At 41.8% G+C, this 21,341-nt stretch overlaps 1 long non-coding RNA gene across 1 annotated transcript in view; it reads right to left on the bottom strand.

The window, feature by feature from the left end:
* Positions 1-144: 144 nt before the first annotated feature.
* LOC107075549 (uncharacterized) overlaps positions 145-21,341 on the bottom strand; it is a 32,267-nt gene continuing 11,070 nt past the window's right edge. The window contains exons 3-6 of the long non-coding RNA XR_001477058.2: positions 15,910-16,118; positions 10,549-10,615; positions 5,607-5,733; positions 145-253 (exon numbers count right to left, since the gene is read on the bottom strand). This is a non-coding gene — a long non-coding RNA (uncharacterized lncRNA). The remainder of the gene's footprint in view (positions 254-5,606; positions 5,734-10,548; positions 10,616-15,909; positions 16,119-21,341) is intronic.

Below are 21,341 nucleotides of genomic sequence, written 5' to 3'. Positions count from 1 at the left end.
AAAAAGAGACATTCCAGTTAAAATAGGAGTGTGGTAATCTGTTTCCTCGTTAGGGGTCTCAAGCTTCAACGAGTTTTAAAAATGACGGTCTTGAAAGTAACAAAAAAATCGTCTCTCAGAGCCCGTATCTGTCGTGGAGCAAGTAATAAATGAGTGAAACCGGAAAAGGTCAAAATGGAAAAGTTGTGACGCCTACCTGAGGGGTGCTGTTGTTTGTCGTGGCGGGGACGGAAGCAGGCCTGGTCTCTATAACCTGCACAGGGGGAAGTCCTGTCAGCCCGTCAATTAACTTTGATAATATGTCAGTGCAGACACGAATACACAAACATTTGAGAGGGTTTATAAAAAAAACGCGAATAACAAAAAGACGTTTGGACCACACCAAAGATAAATCCGTAGATGCGTTAACCTCACACTGCGGACATAATCCTGGCTGGGCTCTGGCTAACAACTATAGTGTTCCAGGCTGGCGTACAGGAGACCTGCTCAGTCTCACTAACGCCGTGGGGTTGGTCAGCTTCCTTACTCCATGGAGACCTCAGGTGTGGGTGCCTGGAACTGAGATGAATACAAATCGCGTTTAGGATTAAAAATAAGGGAGGAATGCATGTTTTCCCCAGGGGAGTCATGGGTGTTTTGGATGGAAAAAATGAGCCTGACCAGGAGTGTTGGAATGTGCGCCCTGGGTGTCCTCTTGAATTGGTAGGATGAAATTCTGGGGGCAAATTAGCTGCTTGCAACCAAAGAAACAAGGCAAATCGAGACACCCCCTCAGCAGTGTAACGTTTCCTATGTTATTCTGGATGGATTGTCAGGAGGGTGTTTAGTCGGGCCTGCAGAGCGTCTCCTGAAGTTCATCTTGTCACGAGGTCCCTGTCAAATTTGAGCATGCTATGAAAAAAATGATACGTCTCACACCACTCACTGCTGCTAAATCTGCTGTAGTTTGATTTGTATCATTGGCATTGCTGTTAATGAGCACAAGGTACATAGATTAGCCCCCGTTTAATAACCTTGGCACGTCTTCGCTGAGAGTAACATGCATGTTCCCTTTCTACGGAGTAAGTAATGAGCCTCTATCATGCTGGAGGTTTGGCAACAGTCACATGCACTTTCATTTGTGTTGCAGGACTTGACTGAGTCTGATAAAACCAAAGTGACACTGGATCCCAGTGCAGCCAATGGCATCATATTTGATGCATTGTTAATAGAAAGAGGAGAACTTGCTATTTCATCTCGTCACTCGTGGGGCTGTTGTAAAGAGGCCGCGGTTTTTATTCTCCTGGCGAAACGTGTTGTGTTTTTTTTTTTTCATTTTTATCCCGATTTTGAAATATTCATTTTTAATCTTTTCTTTGTCCCTGTCCGCATGGCTGTGTGCTCGCTCCCTGGGAGAATGAATCTTTCTTTCGCGCTGAAGCATCATGTTACTACAGTGTAAGGACCCCCTTGCTCTCCATCTCCGAATTTTTTATTTTGCAAGAAAATAACATGGGCAGGGCCTCCGAGAGAGAAGCTGGCATCTAGACTCCAAGCTTCAGGGACCTGGTAACAAAAGGCAGTGTGCACCCCAGCGGACATCTTCATGCACTCTGTGAATCCACAGAAAGCTCTGCAGTTGAGTTTCTTCAGTATTATTGTGATACATCACTTCTGACTGACAAGGGCCTATACAGAGGGAGTCTATGTTGGTGTAACAAGTAGGTGCTTAACAGTCCTTTTGACTGGTCTGACAGCTTTCCTTTTCCTTTTGTTTAAGAGCTTTGCGGGATGACAGCCTGCTTCTGCAGGCAGGATTCTCACTCTGTGATACGGCAGGTGCCTCTTAAATTGAGAAGACCAGGTTGCACAGCACACAGGAGCCATCCCCGGTGGCCTGTTCCGATCTGGTACCGCAATGGGCCACACAGGGGAAAAAAGAGACACCTGGGCTTTGTCTGCATTACTGATCAGCCCATCAAGCCGTTACCTGGTTTGTTAACTCGCCCTCGGTGCCAGTTCAAGCTCCAGTTTTGCTGGTATTTCCATACTGGACCCAGTGCTTCCTGGAGTGCTTTTTAAAAATTTCCATTAGGCTTCTGGTGATAAGCACAACCACCCTCGATGCACCCTTACAACAAGCCTAGCAGCACTGCATACGTTGGCATGATCTCAAAGCACCCCCGTGCTTCACTCCTCTATGAGTCAACTATACCTGAGCGTCACTTTGACTCAATAAAGGATCTTAAGGGTTTCGCTCTATGGTGAGACAAGCTCAAAAGGGTGTCGTTGGGGGATCAGAAAAACACACCACAGTTTGCATGACTGTACAGAAGTAGAAGCACTCGACCCACATCTGCTAATGTGGAGAATACAGCAACGCACAGTTTAGCGGAGCTCGCAGAGACTATGTCATGCTATTCTGTGAACCCCAGCATTGAGATCTGAGATTACTTATTCCATTTTCTATGTGAAAACAGAAATATGTATCTCAAATCACTTCCGTTCTTGTCCTTGGACAAAATGACCCAATGATGCAGGTCTGTCTCTTCCCGAAGCTGTTCAGATGAAGCCTCAGTTGCTTGTTTAACTTGACACATAATTACGCTGGAAATGTTTGTGTATTTTGTCTGACTGCCACGGCCTGTAATGCGATGACTGCCAAGAGTTTTACTGCCTCTGCTGCCACCTCTTCTAGCGAGGATCTCTGATTAAAACAAGATGGCTTCAATCCCACAGAGGCTCAGCAGGAATGAGCACAGTTGGCCTCTTCCTCAGCAAACATTATTAACAGAGCATCTGAGGGGAAAGTAACAGTATTCTGCACTGAGAAATAGTACAGAGCTCCTTTCGGACCTTTGCAAGTGTCAATTCCATTCTGTATCTTACAGAGCTAATCGAGGCGTTGTCTGAGGATTCTGGGACAATTAAATACTCAAAGCAAAAGAAAAAGACTTTAAGGAAAGGACCAATGTGGGCAGCACAATTGAACAGTGGTGGTGCAATGGGTTCAATTCCTAGGGTGCTGTCTGTGTGGAGTTTGTGTGGGTTTCCTCCAGGTGCTCTGGTTTCCTCCCACAGTGCAAAAACATCCTGGTAGGTTAATTGGCTTCTGGGAAGATTTGCTCCTGTGTCTGTGTGTCTGTCCAACAATGGACTGGTGTCCCATCTATAGTGTATCCTGTTGCTTGCTGGGATAGGCTCCTAAAGCAGTTAGAAAATGGATGGATGGGACTAATATTATTGATTGATTTTGCTCTGACAGGTCACTGGCTCCCACAATTCAAAAAGGAAGGAGTGTGAGATGAGACAGTCCCTCCAAAAAAGTCAGATTAATCCATTGTAATACAATGTAGGAACAGAGAAAAGAACAGTAATTTAAATTCTAACTCATTGACAAATAATTGTAGCAAGGAGAAAGAGGTGTGAAAGTCTCATGCCTAAACACATTGTGGCACGCTCCTATGGCTCAAGTGACACAGTTCATCAGAACGTTAACAAGGCCATAAAATACAATCATTCCTGGCATGCCTTAATTCCAATTGTTAGACATCAATCTTGGAGAAAAATCATTGCTCACTTTATTGGATATTGCTATTTTGATGTATTTTTTGTAATCTTAGACCTTTACAAATAATCTTCCATTAGAAAGTCTTCAGAACATGTCCTGCTTGTATTTTCTATGTATTAAATTCTGTTTAATTAGCTGAAGAAAGATGCCTTGAAATTGGGAAAATAGGATTTTTGTTATTAGAGTACGACTAAGATCACACTGTCAGTTCCCTTAATCTGAAAACAAGTTCTACATTGGTTATACAATGGTTTGCACTAGTTAAGACAGCTCTAAAGACATCACAGAAAGATTTCATACATTATTTTTTCTTTAAATAATTAACTGCCTTCTTTACACATTGTTTAATCTCATAAAATTTGTCTATAATGGTTCTGCTAAGGCAATTTATAGACAATGGTTCAAAATTGCCATGCAGAATTATACAGACAATTGTTGCAAAAACGGTTTTGGCAGAATTATATAGAATAGCATCCTCCATTTAGAAGACCTCTTGGACCTTTGACCTTGAACTGTCACCTGTATGAGCAGAATGTTACTATTATCATATCTGTTGGGGCCTGCATCCTATTTGCACTGCAAAGTCAAGCCTGTAGATATCTTCAGAATAACACAAATTAGAGAGCACAAATGTGAACTAAATGGCAGTGCATTTGATGAGATACGTCTTTATGCAAAGGGTTGTGGGAGTCTGGAACAAGCTATCCAGCCATGTTGACAAAGCTGATACTCTGTTGGATGGATGAGACCTTGGATCTTGTGCTTTTATGGCCCAGATCTGGAGTAATTGGCATGTGGCTCTTTAAGTTCACTTCATTAGAGTACTTTAATACAGGCGATACCTTCGCTGTTAAATTGATCTTTCTGATAATCAATTAGACGTTTAAGGAGGTTCCCTTCCTTAATTAGTTTGTGGGCTAAATCCATAGCAAATTAATGAAATGGGTTATCTGCCCAGGAATTTAAAAGCTGTATTGGTATTCATCCTATGTTTGCTCTAAAAAAAAACAAAATAATATCTCAGTTGCCAGCTTCACTGTTCTTTAAACATCTATGTGTTTCTAGTCTTAAAAATGGAAAAAATGTATAATTAAAAACATTAGTATAATATGAGGTAAACAAAACCCACTTGCCCTAAATCCATGCTAAGCTGAAAACTCTCCTACAAATGAACCTACAAAGCACTGATGAGTCTTGTGATAATTGCTCGTAATTTGTATATGACTAAGCTGGGGGTTGCCTGTGTATAGGCAGCAATTATATATCATTTAGCATCATCATGGGTTTGCCTTGTGGAAAAGGGCGTGCTTACAAGTGGTTAAAACTCTCATCAGGGAGAGTCTTAGAACCCAGCTTATGAGGTCTGCAGCTGAAATCCGCGTACGTCAAGAACATTCGTTTTCTCTGAAACCGGAACTTTAGTTTTAATCCATGTTTCATTTGACAAGAGAAGGGTCTTGTCTAGTGTGCAAGTAAGATAATTACAAATTACCACAGCAATTGTTTTTGAAAGTGAAGTCCATTAATGTTCTTTAGTGCCAGTCATTTTTTTTTTCCACGCAGAGTAAAAAAATCATCTCTGAATGAGTTTGAAATCACTGCACGGCATTAAGTTTCCAAAGAGATGCAACTGTAACAGCACATATCCTGTGACTCCAGGATTCACTCTCCAGAGTGTTGTGAACAGCTTTAACCATAAAAAAGACAAAAATGAACAAAACAGGAGTAGTCTTTCCTTTTTTTTTGGTTGATATTTTTAATTTAACCTTGATTTAAGTAGTAAATCTAATTGACCTTGAGGTCCTTTCACAAGGAACACTTGAGAGAGGGACTGGGGCTAAGAAGCAGTTAACTCAGAGGGTGACGCTGTTAAGAACATAATATCATCCCCCAACCAGAGGCCATTCAGACTTTCCAACTCTTTTGGTTTCTAGTAGCTAATTGATCAGGGGTTCTCAACCAGCTGCTTCCTGAAAGAAGCCAAGGTGTTGGCTCACAGATCATGGCTGGGTAACTTACTCCAGACTCCCACAACTCTCTGCGTAAAAAGTCTCACCTTTTCTCAGGTTTCAACACTTCCCTTTAGTTTCTGTTTGTGTCCCCCGATTCCCTTTTCCCCGTCGATTCTGAAGTAGTCCAGAAGGGTCCTGAATATCTGAATCATGTCCTCTCTGTATTCTCCTCTGTTGAAGACAAAAGAGCTTCAGTGTCTTCCGCCTGTCACTGAATTATTCACCTGACCTCCAGAATAAAATGTCACTTTTCACTGGGTTGTATCCAGAGCAGCAATATCTTTTCCTGTGGTACAATATTCTTAAATGAAGTCATGTTAGTTCAAAAGGTTTTGTTACTGTTTCTGCTAATCATGACAACAGGATTATGACTCCTGGTTTTTCAAAACAACACTGTAGATCCATCATGCATTGACCCTCACTCAGAAAGTCACAAGGATCTGTCTACAAGGTCTTGGCTTTGCTTATCTCTCCAGATCTGGTTAAATCAGAGGTCAAGGTGGAATAGCTATTAAGAATTTTACTAAATCCGTAAAAAAAAAATATTGTCTTCTTATATATAATCCTACTGCATAATACACTGCCGAACATCCAGTGTTTCAGTAATAAATATGAGTTATGCTAACAAATACATGTTCTAAAAAAAAAAATATTCACATTTTTCTGATCATGCAAAATGCAGCTGGCTTGCTTTGGGTCAAAAATATTGCCTCTCATGCCTAGGAACAGTTTCTTCAAGATCCAACAACCAATATTTCAACTACATGGTTGGTTTTCTGTAAAACGGTATAATTTCTGAGTAACAAGTGACATTCAAAGAACTCTAGGAAATACTGGGAGTAAATAAAATCACCAGATTTGCCTTCCTGCACCTGTTACACGATTTAACAGCCCTGTTAAAGACGTTCTGGGAAACCAATTCATTTTATCTGACCTGATGAAATAGGAAGGGTTTGCAGTGGTCAGCATTTACGAACAGCATCCCACACAACTTTTAACATTTCTTTGCACTGTGTCCTACAGGAAACCCTCAGTCAAATAAAACAAGTGGAGTGCATCGATGCTCTGTCTTGTTCTATATGCTGGCTGGAAATAAATGAACTTTTAAATGGAGCCTTGGCAGAGATACTGGATATTGATTGATAGGTGCACGGGCTAAAGTTTAAGGGCACAGCTTCCTGGGTCTGACTGTAACAGTAGTAATGAAATTGATTGGGCCGGGGAGCGTGACAACCAGGCAGAGTCAAGCCCTTGATGTAAGGAAACAAGAGTGACTTCTAATAGGGGTGTAATACAGGTCTTCAGAGGACATTAACCATGCTGAGGGGAAAGGGACGGACCTGTGGGTGAATCCTACGCCAATCTCAGCAGATAAACTCTTCAAAGCAGTTTGAAATAAAACATAAGAGAACACGTCCGGGAAATGCAAGCTGTTCATTAAGCTCCCACAGGATTTATCTGTGGGTCTGGGAACTACTGGTTCGGAGAAGTAATCCCACACAAAGCACCCTGTTGTCCTGAAGGTACCGATCCTGACCTGGGTTCGTGTGTTTAAAAGGTGCCTGTAAAAAAAACCCCACCGAAGCACAGATTTCCATTTTCCTTCATAGACTGGGGGAGGGAATCTACTTTTACTTAAACATGTTTTACCACCCAAGTGCTTGGGACACACAAAACACAATAGTGCAGCCAGAGCCACAAGGAAGGAGAGATTGTGACGGAGCTCGGGACAGCACGGGAGGAGGATCCCAGGGCGAGCGGCTCTCCCATGCTTCTCCTGCGGTCCTGCGTGTGCAACGCGTTGCATTTTACAACCCCAAGTGCTGCTGCCACATGCTGCGACTGGACACAGCCCCTTGAAAACAGAGCATGGTAACTGCTGTGTGCAGCCCAGTGGAGCCCAGTGAGATCATGGCAAAAGCCAGTAAAGCAGAGAGAAATGTGGTTACAAATTGTGTGCTTGGTCGTCTTTCAAAAGGGTTTTGGGTGGTTTGGCTATTAGTGGTGCTGCCTTGGGTCAGGGTGTTGATTCCAGACCGGAAAGCCTTCTGTGCGGAATCTGCATGATCTCCCCTGTGGTCATGTGGGGTTCATGTGGGTCCTCAGGTTTCCTCCCTTCCTTTCTACCCAAAGACATGCTGAATGAGGTACGTCTTGTCTCTAAATTGTCCCTGTGTGTGTGGGTAGGTGTCTGATCAAAGGCGTGGTCCTTGAGCCATACACTTTCAGGATAGGTTTTGGGTTTCCAGAAATGGGAATCCTTAGAATTCTTGGATTCTTACCTTGGATATGTGGGTTCCTGATAATGGATGGAGAAGGAATTGCTTTTCCTTAATGCCATATTTAAAACAGCAACAACAAACTAAGTGATCAGACTGAGAAACAGCTCATCACAGTGGAGTTCAGGGACAGTACCAAAACAAATTTCCTTACAAACACTGCTGAGGAATTATTTAGTATTTCAAGGGCGTGTGTGTTCCTTTATTTGAACAGGTTAAAAGCCACCCAAGCTCTCTTGTCCTAAAGTGTGGAATCGAAGGATTACAAGTCAGTGAAAAAAAAAAGCTCTGCAAAGTTAACTTTCTGGAATGCACAAATACCAGCAGGCTTTGTTAAGAACTTAATCATCAATTAAAAATCAACCAACCTTTCCTGAATTTTTCAATGCAAATACCTCTTTGTATGGAGACTTAGACTGACAGATCGCTGTGGTGAAAATGAGAAACAGTGAAGAGCCACCTGCTCTATTTTCTGAAGCATTTTACAGTATTATACCAACATGCTATCAAGTGTGACTTTTTCATCTCAGGTACAGTTTTACCACGTGTTTTTTTTCCAATGTGATTTAATTTTGAACTTATTAAGGTTAATTTGATTAATCTCATGCTCATACGAACCTAATTAGTGGGAGCTTAATTAAGTGAGATTCAATAACTGCATACCCCGAGTTGGAATCAAGGGCTGGAGAGGTGTGCACGAACACAGGAAGTTCTATCCCAGCACGTGATTTCTCCAGCCACCTGAGGAGAGCAGTCACCACTCCGTGAGACTGTCTCATTTATAAATTTAGACCCAACAGTTTGTAAGAATGTGTGGAAATAATTATGCGGTATCTTCTCTATGTACTGTACACTTGTGCACAAGAGACACCATCTCTTCCTGCCGGATGTGTTAGCAACGAGGATGGGAGCAGGATTCCCAGAGGTTCAGACAGGCAAGGGCTGAAACACGCAGCTTGAGCTGTGCTCCCAGCAGACCTGAAGCCGCTTGAGCAGGCCCACGATCCCAGCAGGTTCATTCGCACCTTTTTCGCGAATGATCGTGACTTTCGAAAGAAAAGGACCGATGTTTGAGCACACGAACGCGTCGACGCCTCCTCCAGGATCCCTTCATCCAGAGAGCAGGATCAGTGTCAGAATAAAAACCTGCACTTGGCGAATCCAGCCAGCCGCTCGTTAGCCAGGCCTTCAAACGAGTCAGCCTGAAGCTGCAGGCAGAGCAGGCACTTAGTGCTGAGCCGTCAGAGATCACCTCTGATTTTCAGTCAGAGGACACAATGGGAGTGGGGGGGGGGATAATTAAAAAGGCATTACAAACCTATATTTCATCTTTCAGGCTTTTGTTGAAACCCTCACTTTTCCAGAGGTTAAAAAGCTCAATATGTGTTTCTAATATATTTAAGCAGGGGGGCTGTGGTACCGCAGAGACACCTCCCTGAGATCCATTGACCTTGCCCTATCAGGCCTTCACTGCCTGTTAGACACTTATCAATCACAGCTGGGTTTGTGCCTGCTGCTTCCTCCTCCACTTTACTTAGCCTGGAAAATAATGGCTGAAATCCATTTATCTGCCATTTCTAACAAGTGTGTGACATTAACGAATTATCTGCTTTCTCTAAGTGTGGACACGGTACCCTCCATAGGTTTCCTTTATTTAACCGGCCAAGGTCTCTTCCTTAAAAGGCCTGTTTAGATGGAAGCATTCGGAGATGTTTCTTTCAGGTAATTAAAAATGCATGTACTTTCTGCACTCGCGGGCTTAATTTGTAAGTGTGGTACGGCTAAAGTTTTGGATTCCAACTATTTCCCTTGTTTTCTTAGGATTCTTTCATGTCCGTTTTTGCTGGTCCGGGTGGCAAATTAATGTAATTATGGCTTTGGAGGATATTGACTTGTTGTGAAAGCTGCTTCTTCCAGTAGAAGCACTGGAAACACAGGGTTTAGTCTGGACAGACCCCTGCATACATCTGCAAGGCACAGGCACCACACACAGCACAAAGAGTGTAAACACTTACAATTAAAACAATTCAAGGCAGTGCTGTCATTGACACATACTGGGGTGGCTAGTGCATGTGCTTTCTCTCTTGTTTTTTGCAAAGATGACTCAAAACACTGCTCTGAGTAAGATGATGCATGTATTTTTCTAAACAATGACTTCCCACCATCTTGGGAACAAATATTTCTGATTGTAGGCAACAAATTAAAAAAATCTATTAAAAAAACGAATCCTGATTTCAATAGCAAACCAAGAGAAGAAATGACAATTTACAAATGTTCCAGGGAGGTATACATAAAGAAGATTGGAAATCAATTCTTTTTGTCTCAGTCTCCATGCCCATGTCTTGCCACACAATTAAAATATTAAGAAAATGCCACATGAAACCAGAAAACTGCCACCTTTACCTGATTTCTTACCTGAGCAGTCATCGAAACACAAGGGCTGGGTGTGTCCCTTTACCAAGACTGCAAAATCATTTGTTTAGTTTCAGCTGTGTAACCTGTTATCAAACAGTTCAGCTCTTGTGGATGTAGGGGTGAAAGGAGTGGAGCACAGAAACAATGCAAACTGTGCAATATACCTCAGTTGTTCATGACACCTACTTTGTGTCCAGTTAGAGCAGGAGGCTGGGGAGTCCCACTGGGGCGTTAATGGGATAATCTGAGCAAAGGAGCATCCTTGTCATGAACACAGGAAGCTGTGTTTTACCTTGGTCAGCTACGGTGTGTCATCTTGCATTTGCACTGGGTTGGAGTTTTACCTCTGAGCTCCAGACCTGTGCAAAACAAGAACAGAACAACCCTGTTTTCCTTCTTCTGTATAGCAAAGCCTGCACATTTAGGCATTTTTAACACACGTAATTTTAAATATTCCATTGCATTCCTTGTACTTGATTTCTATTTAAAATGTTCATGATTATTTTATTTTGTAACATTAATGGAAGTACATTTTGGGGGGCATGTCGGGCATTTGCAATTCATATTTGTCTACATGATTACATTAGGAGTGTGTTCTGTCATATTTGATTAATGTTGCTTGTTTTCTTTAAAACCAGATTAAAATATGAAAACTGACAGAAATGAGGCTATTACAAAGAATTATCAATTTTTAATACTCTACTCAAGAAAAAAAGGAACTGGTGTACAAATGAACCGCTCAGAAATTCAGTAATGAGGGTTTTGCAACTACACTAGCAATCAGAGTCTGGCTTCAAGACTGAGCTCTCTCTGCCTGTTACAGACATACAGACACATCTAACACGACAGGCGTCTGTACTGAGTGCATTAAAGTCACAGGCCCAAACAAATAATGTTATTGGCTGCATGAACATTCATATTTCCATTATTGTGTGTTTGTGATGCATGTCTGGGTGAGCTTGTGCTTACACCTTCACAGAAAATAACACAAAAAATAGCCATTTTGTTTGGCTATGGGGCAGTTTTCTGGGGACTTCACTCCAGAAGCTACCCAGTGGTCACGAAGGTCATTCATTCACCATTCACCTTATCTGCGGTTGTGATTGCTTCCTACAGTATATCTCCTATATGGAATGATAATGTTCAGTGCTATTACATTATATAGACAACAAATATATAGTGGGATTATAAACCCTGCACTACATATCCATAATTCATGTTTCGACAAACCGCATTAACGAGCAATTTCCTGTTCAGCTGATCTTAAAACTCATGAGCTGTAATGCTTTCGCATTTGGCTTTAGGACATTTAAGACCTTCCATGAATAATCTGTCTTTATGCAAATCTAGGAAAATAAATACAGGTAGTAGACCTACTAAATGCTGCTGGAGATGTGGTTGGAGTCAAATCGTGTTTCATAGGATTCTGGTTTCACTTTCTTTTATTTGCTTGATATGTATTGATGTTATGATATGCTACTGAAAGTCTAGAATCATAGAGAAGCTTTCTGGGGGAATTCACAGAATGAAACAACAGAATTCCTGACTGGAGAAATGGGAAGGTACATTTCAGAAGGACACTCCAGGAGGTGAGCGTGTGTGTTTTGGGATAAGGTATTCTCTAGAAGATGTCAACTGGGGCTGAACTTCAATTCTATAAGCAGAGGCCAAGTGTGACCATTAATGAATACAAATTAAAAGGGGGCCTTAATGTTTGACCCTGTTGCTCAGAGGCTGAAGCCATATGTTATTAAGACAAACATCAATCTGAGCTCTCAGTGCTTGGCCATCTTAATGTTCATCACTGGGGATGCGATCAACACAGGCAGGTTCAGATGCCAAAATCAAATTGAACCGCATTCATGGAAAAAAAACATTTTTGGATATCCCGATGAAAACTGTAACATTTCAAACTCCACCTCTAAATTTAGCTCCCATCTACACACTATTAAAACAGTTTTCCTTGCAATGTCTGCAAATTCTCTATTAGTACTGTACTGTATAGATCACCTTGTCATATCATGGAATACCTGTGACTCCCAATATTTAAACAATGTGCTTTTTTTAAAGTAGAGTTTTAGAGTCACTCCTCACGTCCCATTCTGTTCTGTTTGTTTTCCGAAGGCACAACAGCACATAAAAAAAAAGCTTTTGCTTTGCTCAAAAATGTATACTGTGCTTTCCTAAATCACATCCACGTGTTCGAGAAGATGACACTGGGACGCCTATCGCGGTCTCTGAAACGCCAAGTCTTTGCAGTGGAGAGGGAGTTTTTGAGGTTGGATAACATGACAACAAAGTACTGCTCAGTAATGAGCTCCATCTGCCCCACAATGGCCCTTTTAATGTGCTGGAGGGAAGCATCCAAAAAGCTCAGCGTATTCTTGGAAAGTGTGAAACCAAACTGAAATGTGGTTTGTCAGTGGCTTTAAATGAATAGCCTGGCAGGCTGCTCTGTTCAGACAGCCGAGCTGGTTACGTTCTTGGTTTGCGCCCAAGGATCTGGTTTCTGAGTCTCACTGCTCTGTCAAGGGGCTTCATCTCACAAGCATTTCCTCCGCACAAGTTTTGATCATGAACGCAAACACCCCATGGAAAAAAACATCTCTCGGACAGATGTTCGATTAAAATCCGAGCACTGTTCTATTTCATGCTGGACTTCCTATCTGCTTCCCCTTTTTAAGTCGATACCACAACCACTCCATTGTCTGTGTCTATTTCTGCGGTCTAAATTATTAATACAGAAATCATGGGGGGGTTTCCCTGCTTGTCCAAGGTGCCACAGCCCAAGAACAGAAAGACTGATCCAAGAGCTCAGATCAAAATCTTTTGTAACGCTGCCTTTCAGCAATGTCTTGAAAATAAGCTCTTTAATTTCGCCTTTATTTAAAAAAAAACAGAGTAAATGACATCTAATGCTACAGTATCTACTAATGGATGGAGCCACTGTTTTTGTCTCTCATCAGGTGCCTTTTAATATGAAAACATTTGGCAAAATGAAGTGTTATTACAGGTTAAGGGGTGAATGATGTTGGAAATGAGATGTCCAACTAAGGTGGAGACCAGGAGTCTTGCTCTCCTTTCTCACAGGGCTACGGTCTCTTCTGCTTTTCAAACCTACTGGGGTTCATGGTGTAGTGCTATAACCAGTGCTCTCCTCTGTCTCCCTTCCAAACGTGATCCATGCGGCTTCAGTAAGATTTTAATAAAGCGCGCGTTGCCGTTGTTTTCTGGCTAATGACTTAAAAGGCTGCTGATTTGAGAAACGGCATCAACAGAACGTTTTGGAGTCTGATGTATGAGATTCATCCAGTAAGCCAGCTAATTCCATCAGACAGCCAAGAGCCGAGAGTGTGAAGGGTGCGAGCTCTGCTCTCCAGACAGCGAGCGAGAGGATTCTGCACAGTCTGGGTTTCGAATGGGTGACGTCACTGACCTCTCTCCCCCCTGGCAAGAACAAACCTCCCCACGGTCTTCCTGCTGGGTGTCACAACCCTGGTTTCGTGAGTAAGAACAACACCCAGGAACGGAAGCATGTTTGAGTGTTAATCTGTTGTTTAAATTCGCTGAGGCCGCTCGGCTGAGCACAGACCTCCTGGCCACTGGACCCGGAGGCCGGGACGCCCTGCAGAGTGAGGAGTGACCAAGGGGCAGCTGCACAGGTAGAGAAGGAGTAAAAATCTGAAGCAGAAAAGGCTTATGTATAGTACTCAAAAACCTAGGAAATTGTCAGGAACAATTCCAATTTAGGGCAGCTGAGGTGTGTTGACTTGGCAGCTGCTATCCCTCCCACACTTTTGTGATAAACTCCCTGTTGATTTAAAATATTATTGGAAAGATCAGACATTTCACCAACAGATGTCTCTCAATTTAGCCGAGATCTGGCCTGACCTCCTGATCTCAGTTCTCTTGTCTACTGCTTCTTTACCAAATAGAGGAAACAGGAGAGGAGAACTGTGAAATTTAAGTTTGGGATCTGTTCAGACAAAATTTGCGTTTTTTAACCACCACACTAGGAAGGTTCTTTCTAATAAACTAATTTGAAAGATAGAGAAATAAAAATTAAGGTCTCTGTTTTTTTTTTCATTTAACCCCACAGTAAATGTATCACTGGGCAGATCTGGAAAACACTGGGTTTTAATTTACTTCAAAGGAAATAAACTAACCATCATCTGTTGCTGTATTGTAAACAGCTTTTAGCGATTTCTGTATTTCTGTTGGGAAAAAGGAGGAAGGCAAAAAAAAATCACATAAAATGATAGTATGTGGATAATTGAGAAGTTTAAAAACAGGAATCTAATTGTGCAGGTCCCACTGGGGGCTGATATTGAACTATCTTTTGAAAGGCCCTGTGTATCCCTCTGATGATTTATTGCTAAATCCCAGTATTTTTCAATACATTATAGTTTTTAAATTGTGTTTAAATTGAGTGTAGAAGAGCAGAGGCCATTAGGAGATGCAGAAATGAAGATTATATTTAAATATTCATGCACCCGGTACCTTATTATTGAATCTGAACACTAACAAAATCAATATTAAGTGCAGTTTGACATAAATTTATTTATGAATTTCGACTTTCTAAGTACTGTATTTTTTCGCTCAAAAATTGTGAGTATAATGTAGTAATGATATCAAAACAAAGTGTCAGAGTGCATTAGCTAGGTAGCTTACGAACCTCCAGATAAAACAGCCCCAGCGCCTCCACAGGGATGAAAAAAGCGCTTACTCCACAGAAACGTCTCTTTTTACAAACATCACTCATTTTATGGCCCTGTATCGCAGTCCCCCACATGCTGCGTGTGATAGTTTGAAAACGACTGGGCTGTCTTTGTTGGAGTGCTAACTCTGAGGTCATCCTGAACCTCTCCTGTGTGATTCAGGGTTCCAGTGAGGTGCTGTGCACCAGTCTGTCAGCAAACCAAACACCTTTCTTCCTCCTACTCCCAACATCTGTCCCTAATCTTTCTGATTTTCTTCTTCCTAAAGATACAAAATCAATGCTGTCCTCCTAACGATATTAAAAGAGGAGAATGCCCATCTTATCTTAATACATTGGCTATTGATTTATTAAAATCCACATCTGTCTGTTTTACCATAGAAATGTTAACATAATTAAATATATATGCAACAATGGGGTGTAATCCATATTTTATACATTAAACTAATGTGCATGCTTTTTTAAAGGTTATCGTGTTTTATGAAGACTACTAATACAGTTTGTGACATCTGGCGGTAAACATTTAAACAGAAGCACACATATAGCACATCCGTTTATATAGCTCAGTACTCTGACAAAAATTCAAGAGAACACATAAATAAATAGACCTACGCCAGTGTATCTTATTTTTGTTGCTTCTTACCGTTTCTTGTGGGACATCGATTGTGAACAGTATCTTTACTAGCACATAATCGTGTCTCAGGCAGAAACCAGTAAGATTTAAGACAACTTACATTGGAGTGTGCTCATTCTGTTTGGGCCTGGGACATAAAAGGTTTATGGGTCACGAAGATCAAGCATAAGAAAAGAGGATGTTGTATTTTAGCATGGGGAGGACGGAGCCGGAGACAAACACTGAGGTTCCACAACTCAAACGGGATTCTGTCCATTTCAAAACCATCCCTGTGGCTGCGGGAGTCCTCCCAGAATTCTTACCGTTCCGCACACTTTTGACTGCGGTTTCATGTGCACCCTCCCTGTGCAGCTGGGCCCTGAATTCCTGGCTCTCTCCACCTGGCATCTTCATGCTCCTGGCACGCCCAGCCCAGGAAAACAATGTGCAAAACCCACGGAGCCAGAAGACTGGCCCCTTCCTGCTGACCATGGGAGTCCTGGACAGAGATGATGTTCCCCTTCCACCAGCCCTGCAGAGGAGTAGAAATAAAGGCTAGATTAAGGAGAACGCTCACGGGAAGTGGTCTTCAGCAAGGCCACCAGTAACAGGAATCTTGGAGTGGCAGATCCACTCATGACTCATCCACTCAACGCGAGGGAGAGCTGTCCCGTCCCTTAAATTGGTTTGCTGTGGTAAGACCACGATAAAAGCAGTGTAGCAAAACAATGGCAAAGCATGCAGAGCGATGTGGGGATATGGTAGAATTCTGCGAAAAAAAACCAAAAGCACAGTGAAGCCACATGAAAACCTGCCAGCACATTCGCTGACTTCCTTAAGGGACTGCCACGTGGTGTCACTGGGTGTACACTGTGCATGCCTCACCCAATCATCAGGAAACAGTTCTCCATTCATTTGTATTAGGATGGCACAGTGGTGTGATGGTCAGTGCTGCTGTGAGGTTTGTGGGGTGCTGGATCTACCTCCTGACTGGGGTACCTTCTACGTGGAGTTTGCATCTGCTGCCCATGTCTGTGTGGATTTTCTCTGGGCATCTCTACAGTCCAAAGGCATGCATGCTGTCCAGGCTGCTTGTATGTCCACACCTGTGTGACAGAGCGCAGTCCCCAGTGTTGTGTGCTTCTGAGATACATTCTGGCCTGCTGTCCCTTTTACCAAGAATAAGCCACTTTCCGCTAATGGATGAATTTTAGATGCTGCATGTTGGTTGTTTTGTCATTCCTCTATCTATTCTTTCTCACTTGTCTTTCCAATGGTGAACGGATCCCCATTCGTACAAACAAAAATAAGCACTTAAGTGTTGGATTCGGGATGATCATTCCTAAAATGATGCAGGCCACCCTAACCTACCTTGAGAGACTTACTGCACACTGCAGTCACACTGGCCAGATGATGTGAGCTCCCTTGTCATATTGGAAAGCATTGAATAAAGTGAGAGAGACAGGCCCAGCACTGTTAATAAAAACAGGAGCATCCAAGAGACAGGACCACAGAACCACCCACACAAACAGTCCTCGCCTTTCACGTCCTCGGGACCTCCACTCCCACTGTTCTTGTGATCATAAGCAAAGGCATTCTGAACGTTTGTGTTCTCACAGTAGTGTGCTTCCTGGATGAGTAACTGTGTTGTAGACTTCTAAAACTAAAGGTTTCAAATGTATCAGTGGGGTGTGCAGAGGTGGCCAGGCTGCATTAGTAACTTTTCTCCAAAATATACTTAAACTCCTGCTTTGTAAAATGAATAATGTTATATATTTCGACACATTAGAAGTGGAGGCGTGATACCTCCTGAAGGTCAGCACAAACAAGCTCTCACACTCTGACTTGGGATGTTATCTGAAACAACACCCAGGTCAGAACTGATGCTTACTGAAAGTGACACGAGCTGCATACTCACAACGGTTCTTATTCCTGTAGGCAGAGCTTTTCTATTCACTTAAAAAAAAACACCAAGAAAGGATAAAACCTTCTATGCAACATCATGCATTCCAAATCAGTGCTGGACTAAAACCCTCTTTTTTATTTTTAAAGCCTTTAGCCTGTTTCATACACATACAGTACATAGAAATGTCATACATAGAAATTCCCTTCACCAGCAGCTATCACCCCTCCCTGATACTGCAGCTCCTCCCCCTGTTTTTTCTTCAAAAAGACATTTAAAAGAGACAGAAAGAAACCGCAATCTGTCAATCTGGTAATCTGAGATAAAAGTCTTTAAAAGCCAAAGGTCTCTATAGACAAAGTCTTTATCAAGATGTAGTCTTTAAGGCTGGTTCCACTGTATTAGCAATAAAAAAGAACCATATATTATTCTCAGAAGAGCTTAGTGAGCAGAAACTGGGCCTCTAAACATAAGTCAATTTATATTAGAATTTCTATACATGCATTTTCCTGTTACTGTCAGTATGCAAAAATGGTGCTTACTAACAAATAATGCATAATGTACTGTAGAGAGAGCATCAATAACCGCATTTGAGCTTTAAAAGAAAATGCAAAAAGGAAGCATAAAGATGGGCCATATAAAATATACAACACATTAAACACAAAAATGTCAAAAATACGAAGCTGGCTGCTTGGCTTATCGCATTCATCTTGGGGAGAGCGAGGCAGCAGAGAAAATAAATAGAACTCAGTTGGCCTCACTATTGCATTTAGAAGAACGAAGTCTACTTTGCGGGAAAAAATGCAAGCCAGGAAAATTTCAATTAAGGCGGAAAAGGAGCCCCTGAATGGACAGAGTCTCAGACAGGCGAGAGATAAAAGCTGGACGGGTGAGAGGATTCCGTCTGCAGACAGACATGGGAAATACAGCCAATCCATTCTATGGGACTTTTTACACCTGGCAAAGGGTGCAGGGATAAATGAACAAAAAATGCATTTTTATAGCTCAAGGTTCTCCTTTGCACACGTCCTAGTGTTTGCTAACGTTCAGAAAATCCTCTGCTAGGATATTCCAGGGAATCAGGGAAGAGAGCAGAGCATCTAATTTCACATGCAGCTGTGTGGTTAATTTTACCTGTGGGTGCATCTAAACACTTTCTGCAAGGTCACAGAGAAGGAAAGGTCCATTCTGTGGCCTTTAGTCTCCCAGTCATGCCCACTAAACTAGACAGCCTCAGTAACTGGCTACAAGTACTACGTTCCAGAATTAATGGTATGTTCACGTCCTTGTGGCTCGTGTTTGGAAAGTCTACAATCCCTCCTTGTCTCTGGTCTTTAGATGTCTAAGGTGTCACAGGAGGGGAACCAATATCAACAGCACGCGGGCTCAGTGCAAGTACAGCAACTGAGAAACACATTATTGCTGTAGAGAAATGGCTCCAAGTTGCTAATTGCACTCTTCAGCAATGTTAAAAACTCCATCAACATTACTTTCCTTAACATGAAACCCCGTTAAAATACATGCATATGTTTATGCACACATTAATCATGAGGAACAGCTGCTGTATTGCATACTGTGGTATGATACAGCACACGTTCGATTTATTGGCATTTATTCACACAAAATCTGACCTTCAAATCTCGTAATTATGCATGAACAGAAAGCAATATTCCCTCCTCTCAAGCCCACAAATGGTACTTAATTTTATTTGGCGCATGTGCATAATCATATTTTCTAATAATTATTACTTATTAAAGAAGAGGGGGCTTCTAACGTTATAAATGATCCTCTGATTGCAAATTTCTGAAATCAAAACTTAGTAAACTCAACGTGGCTTGGGATTGGAAAGAGACACCTGCAGTAATGGAATTGTCTCCTTGATGCAGGGTGGAAATCTGTCATTTTAACTAATTTAAAGTGATTTGTATGGATTCCAGCTTGTACTCCATCAAACAGATCCTGTGGTGCATTCGACTGTCATTGATCCAGCCGTGTTATACCAGGTGGCTGGATCACAAAACTCCTCATTAGATTAGATCTTCTCATACAGTAGATTCGGCATTGCTAACCAACTAACACTTACAGTATGTAGTTTTGCTGCCTAAGGATAGACTACATACATATCATATATTTACATATACACTACAGATATAATTGTAAGTCTTGAATTCCAAGTAGGAACCCACAGAAATTCCACCACAGATGATACTAGACTGTAACCAACAAACAGCTGGGCTAAACAAGAGCTCTGGGCTGCAAAAGATGTGGTTCCCTATGCACAGCTCTAGGTTATCAACAATGGACTATTAAATTATGGACACATTGATAACAACAAACTAGACTGTTGCAGGTACGTTTCATGGGTCCCAGGAATCCTCATCCCTCAACGGACCGCCTGCTTCCCGGGCAGAGTGAACCAAATCCCACTCAAGAAGAAATCGAACTACCTGGGACTGCTGTACTTTTCGACTCTCCTGATATGCCTCTGTGATGTTTGGGAATCACAACGTACATTACATAATTTCACCTGGTGTGCGAAAGCAAGAAATAGGAAGACTGGATCTCTGCATATTAGTCATTAATAATTAATAATAATTGCTTACACTTATATAGCACTTTTCTGGACACTCCACTCAAAGCGCTTTACACGTAATGGGGATCCCCTTCACCACCACCAGTGTGCAGCCCCACCTGGATAGATATTGACAGCAGCGCCACCACCTGGAATGTACCGGATCAAGGAACTCCAAAGTTCTACATGGTGTTGGTAAGTAGACCAGCAGGTGGTGCTCCACACTCTGGACCAGAATTACCAAAAGAAATGTGTGTTAATTGCATGTTAGAGTGTCAGAAAAGCGCAATGCAAAACTTCACAAATAATAAATTAACGAATTAACTAAATTAACTTAATAATAAATGTACTACAGAGGTTAGTGCTGATGCTTTGGAGTTCTAGGGTCCTGGATTTCAACCCTGCCTTTGGCTCCTCTCTGTGGGGAGTTTGCACATTCCCATGGATTAATTGCCTGGTCCTCTGCTTTAATCCCTCCTCCCAAAGCCACAAAGGTTAGATCTCATTAGCTACTAAATTATACCCCCTGGATTTTCCCCAAATATGCAGGCAGATAGTCTCCCCTCTTCACTACCTCTCTCTCTTCCTTGCACCCCATCCCCACTGTATCAAACCATGCTGACAGACATATTTAATTATTTTCCTTATCTGCCATTTCATGGTTATTGTTGGTTTTTTTAAGATGAAGGTGGATTAGGAAAAGTGTCCCTGCCAAAGACGTTTCTTTCCGTATCCTGCTACATCATCTTGGGCCTGTTAGCCAGGAGACGTGCTTCCTTAAATAAACTTTTCAATTAGTTGAACTCTTTTCTCTTAATTCAAATGATTTTGGCACTTTTCAGGAAGGCACATGTAATATTTAAATTACTTCCACCCTTTTGGAACATTTTTCCTTCCTAGTCCTTCCCAGGTGGCTCTCTGCACTCTGAAATGTTCTAATTTACCACACAAGCCATGTCAGATATAATTTTGGTGCAAAGTTAGTAATTATAAGTAGCATCAATCTGATGTGAAAAACACTGAAAAATTTAGTAACAGGAGACAAATGGAAAAATGCGTTCTGGAACAAGGAAAAGTGGCAACTACATTCATTGTTTTTCAATTAATAATGAAGATTTTTTTTTCTCAGACTCAAGACCCTGTCTGAACATTTTGTGTCATTCTCCATTTTGATATTTTTGGAGATTTGCAAAAAGGGAAGTCCTGTTTCTATTGTAGGTGGAGGGGGACTGTTGTTAATATTGATGTGAAGGAATAAAAAAATAAAATGAAAACTGTAT

This window comes from Lepisosteus oculatus, chromosome 25 (genome assembly GCF_040954835.1).
Source record: "Lepisosteus oculatus isolate fLepOcu1 chromosome 25, fLepOcu1.hap2, whole genome shotgun sequence".
Taxonomy (NCBI): Eukaryota; Metazoa; Chordata; class Actinopteri; order Semionotiformes; family Lepisosteidae; genus Lepisosteus; species Lepisosteus oculatus.
Note: the sequence above shows the minus strand (reverse complement) of the source record. Positions and strands in the feature narration are given on the sequence as shown.